The sequence below is a fragment of the Seriola aureovittata genome, chromosome 1, assembly GCF_021018895.1.
Source record: "Seriola aureovittata isolate HTS-2021-v1 ecotype China chromosome 1, ASM2101889v1, whole genome shotgun sequence".
In the NCBI taxonomy this organism is placed as follows: Eukaryota; Metazoa; Chordata; class Actinopteri; order Carangiformes; family Carangidae; genus Seriola; species Seriola aureovittata.
The window spans coordinates 10651859-10656884 of NC_079364.1; the positions used below are offsets into that span (position 1 = coordinate 10651859).

General features: G+C 32.8%; 2 non-coding genes across 2 annotated transcripts; both read left to right on the forward strand.

Moving 5' to 3' along the window:
* The first annotated feature begins 4299 nt into the window (after nt 1-4299).
* On the forward strand, nt 4300-4418 carry LOC130174751 (5S ribosomal RNA). Its single transcript, XR_008828624.1, has one exon. It is a non-coding gene; the product is annotated as a 5S ribosomal RNA (ribosomal RNA).
* Nucleotides 4419-4692: 274 nt separating this feature from the next.
* Nucleotides 4693-4811, forward strand: LOC130174802 (5S ribosomal RNA). The gene has a single exon (XR_008828638.1). It is a non-coding gene; the product is annotated as a 5S ribosomal RNA (ribosomal RNA).
* Nucleotides 4812-5026: the final 215 nt, after the last annotated feature.

Sequence of the window (5026 nt, forward strand, 5' to 3'; positions counted from 1 at the left end):
TACTATGACTTTTTTATGACTTTTTATGCCTTACTATGTATGACTTTTTATGCCTTACCATACTATGAATTTTTTATGACTTTTTATGCCTCAATATAGTATGACTTTTTATGCCTGACTACATTATGACGTTTTTATGACTTTTTAATGCCTTACTTTACTATGACGTCTTTTTGCCTTACTATACTATGACGTTTTTATTACTTTTTATGCTTTACTATACTATGACGTTTTTATAATTTTTTATACCTTACTATACTATGACTTTTTTATGACTTTTTATGCCTTAATTACTATGACGTTTTTATAACTTTTTATGCCTACTATACTATGACATTTTTATGACTTTTTATGCCTTACTATACTATGACTTTTTTATGACTTTTTATGCCTTACTATACTATGAATTTTTTATGACTTTTTATGCCTCAATATAGTATGACTTTTTATGCCTGACTACATTATAACGTTTTTATGACTTTTTAATGCCTTACTTTACTATGACGTCTTTTTGCCTTACTATACTATGACTTTTTATGCCTTACTATACTATGACGTTTTTATTACTTTTTATGCCTTACTATACAATGACGTTTTTATGACTTTTTATGCCTTACTATACTATGAATTTTTTATGACTTTTTATGCCTTACTATACGATGACGTTTTTATTACTTTTTATGCCTTACTATAGTATGACTTTTTATGCCTTACCATACTATGACGGTTTTATTACTTTTTATGCCTTACTATACAATGAGGTTTTTATGACTTTTTATGCCTTACTATACAATGACGTTTTTATGACTTTTTATGCCTTACTATACTATGAATTTTTCATGACTTTTTATGCCTCAATATGGTATGACCTTTTATGCCTCAATATAGTATGACTTTTTATGCCTCAATATAGTATGACTTTTTATGCCTGACTACATTATGACGTTTTTATGACTTTTTATGCCTTACTTTACTATGACGTCTTTTTGCCTTACTATACTATGACTTTTTATGCCTTACCATACTATGACGTTTTTATGACTTTTTATACTTTACTATACTATGACGTTTTTATGACTTTTTATGCCTTACTATACTATGACTTTTTTATGACTTTTTATGCCTTACTATACTATGACGTTTTTATAACTTTTTATGCCTTACTATACTATGACTTTTTTATGACTTTTTATGCCTTAATATACTATGACTTTTTATGCCTTACTATACTATGACGTTTTTATAACTTTTTATGCCTTGCTATATTATGTCGTTTTTATGATTTTTTATGCCTTAATCTACAAGACTTTTATGCCTTACTATACTATGACTTTTTATGCATTACTATACCATGTTGTTTTTACGACTTTTTTTGCCTCATTATACTACCTCTTTTTTATGACTTTTTGTGCCTTACTATACTATGTTGTTTTTACAACTTTTTTTGCCTTATTATAATATGTCGTTTTTATGACTTTTTGTGCCTTACCATACTATGTTGTTTTCATTACATTCCATGCCTTACTCTAACATGACATGGGTGATCTGGTGGTGCAATGGTTAGAGCTGATGCTTAACAACTATAAGGTTATGGGTTCAAAGCTGATTCCAGCCTGCTCTCACATTCAAAAAAAGCATCCACCTGGTCGGAAGTTTTTATGTCTTACTTTACTATGACATTTCTATGCCTTAATATACTATGTCATTTTTATGACTTTTATTCCCTTACTATACTATGACGTTTGTATGAATTTTTATGCCTTGCTGAAATATGACGTTGTTGAATTTTAATACATTACCTAAGCTTGGTGGTGTGATGGTTAGGGCTGATGCCTTGCAACAAAAAGGCTGTGGGTACAAAGCCCGATACAACCTCCTCTCACATTAAAAAAACTTCATGTTAGCTTAAAAGGAAACTGTGATACCTTAACTCCATATGCCGTGCTATACTTTGACTTTTTATACCTTACTATACTATGTCGATTTTATGACTTTTTATACCTTACTATACTATGCAGCTTTTATGACTTTTGTCGTTTTTATTACTTTTTTTGCCTTACTATACTATGTCTTTTTTATGACTTTTTGTGCCTTACTATACTACCTCTTTTTTATGACTTTTTGTGCCTTACCATACTATGTTGTTTTCATGACATTCCATGCCTTACTCTAACATGACATGGGTGATCTGGTGGTGCAATGGTTAGAGCTGATGCTTAACAACTATAAGGTTATGGGTTCAAAGCTGATTCCAGCCTGCTCTCACATTCAAAAAAAGCATCCACCTGGTCAGAAGGTTTTATGTCTTACTTTACTATGACATTTCTATGCCTTAATATACTATGTCATTTTTATGACTTTTATTCCCTTACTATACTATGACGTTTGTATGAATTTTTATGCCTTGCTGAAATATGATGTTGTTGAATTTTAATACATTACCTAAGCTTGGTGGTGTGATGGTTAGGGCTGATGCCTTGCAACAAAAAGGCCGTGGGTACAAAGCCCGATACAACCTCCTCTCACATTAAAAAAACTTCATGTTAGCTTAAAAGGAAACTGTGATACCTTAACTCCATATGCCGTGCTATACTTTGACTTTTTATACCTTACTATACTATGTCGATTTTATGACTTTTTATACCTTACTATACTATGCAGCTTTATGACTTTTGTCATTTTTATTACTTTTTTTGCCTTGCTATACTATGTCTTTTTTATGACTTTTTGTGCCTTACTACACTATGACATTTTTATGCTTTGCTATACTGTGTTGTTTTTATGACTTTTTGTGCCTTACTATACTATGTCGTTTTTATTACTTTTTGTGCCTTACTATACTATGACATTTGTATGCCTTACTATACATTGTTGTTTTCATGACATTGTATGCTTTACTATACTATGTCATTTTTATGACTTTTTTTGTCTCACTATACTATGTCATTTTTATGACATTTTTATGCTTTACTATACTTTGTCGTTTTCATGACATTGTATGCCTTACTCTATTGTGATATGGGTAATCTGGTGGTGCAATGGTTAGAGCTAATGCTTGGCAATTACAAGGTTTTGGGTTCAAAGCCTGATATTCAGCCTGTTCTTACATTCCAAGCATAAATTATGCTTCAGGTCAGAAGGTTTTATGTCTTACTTTACTACGACATTTCTATGCCTTAATATACAATGTCGTTTTTATGACTTTCATTCCTTTACTGTACTATGACATTTGTATGACTTTTTATGCCTTACTAAAGTATGACGTTGTTGTATATTAATACGGTAAGCTTAGCGGTTCAATGGTTAGTGCTGATTCCTTACAACAAGAAGGTCATGGGTACGAAGCCCGATACAACCTCCTCTCACGTTAAAAAAACATACACGTTAGCTTAAAAGGCTTTTTGACTTTTTATACCTTGCTATACTATGTAGATTTTAGGACTTTTTATGCCTTACTATACTATGAATTTTTTATGACTTTTAATGTCTTTCTATACTATGACGTTTTTATGACCTCACTATACTATGACGTCTTTTTGCCTTACTATACTATGACTTTTTATGCCTTACTATACTATGACTTTTTTATGACTTTTTATGCCTTAATATACTATGACTTTTTATGCCTTACCATACTATGACGTTTTTATTACTTTTTATGCCCTACTATACAATGACGTTTTTATGACTTTTTATGCCTTACTATACTATGACGTTTTTATGTCTTTCTATACTATGACGTTTTTATAACTTTTTATGCCTTACTATACTATGACGTTTTTATGACTTTTTAAACTTTACTATACTATGACGTTTTTATGGCGTCTTTTTGCTTTTCTATACTATGACTTTTCATGCCTTACTATACTATGACGTTTTTATGACTTTTTATACTTTACTATACTATGACGTTTTTATTACTTTTTATGCCTTACTATGCTATGAATTTTTTATGACTTTTTATGCCTCAATATAGTATGACTTTTTATGTCTTTCTATACTATGACGTTTTTATGACTTTTTATGCCATACTTTACTATGACATCTTTTTGCCTTACTATACTATGACGTTTTTATAACTTTTTATGCCTTACTATACTATGACTTTTTATGTCTTTCTATACTATGACGTTTTTATGACTTTTTATGCCTTACTATACTATGACGTTTTTATGACTTTTTATACTTTACTATACTATGACGTTTTTATGACGTCTTTTTGCTTTTCTATACACATAGCTTTGTGCATGAAGGACACGATCATCATGTTTAAAGAGGGTATTTGTCACGTTCACTGTCGCTTACGGCCATACCACTCTGAACACGCCCGATCTCGTCCGATCTCGGAAGCTAAGCAGGGTCGGGCCTGGTTAGTACTTGGATGGGAGACCGCCTGGGAATACCAGGTGCTGTAAGCATTTTCACATCTCTTTGCAATCAGCAGAGGACGCTCCTGCTTCAATAACCTCTTACTCTGCAGCTCTCTGCACTTTTGGGGACAGCACACATCACAATGTAAACACACTTTTGCATTAAAATCGAACAAAGTTGACATGTTGAGAGGCAGCAACAAACAAGCAAACAAGCAAACAGTGAAAAGGAAAGGCTCCTGCACTTGACATAAACACATAGCTTTGTGCATGAAGGACACGATCATCATGTTTAAAGAGGGTATTTGTCACGTTCACTGTCGCTTACGGCCATACCACTCTGAACACGCCCGATCTCGTCCGATCTCGGAAGCTAAGCAGGGTCGGGCCTGGTTAGTACTTGGATGGGAGACCGCCTGGGAATACCAGGTGCTGTAAGCATTTTCACATCTCTTTGCAATCAGCAGAGGACGCTGCTGCTCCTGCTTCAATAACCTCTTACTCTGCAGCTCTCTGCACTTTTGGGGACAGCACACATCACAATGTAAACACACTTTTGCATTAAAATCGAACAAAGTTGACATGTTGAGAGGCAAACAAACAAGCAAACAAGCAAACAAGCAAACAGTGAAAAGGAAAGGCTCCTGCACTTGACA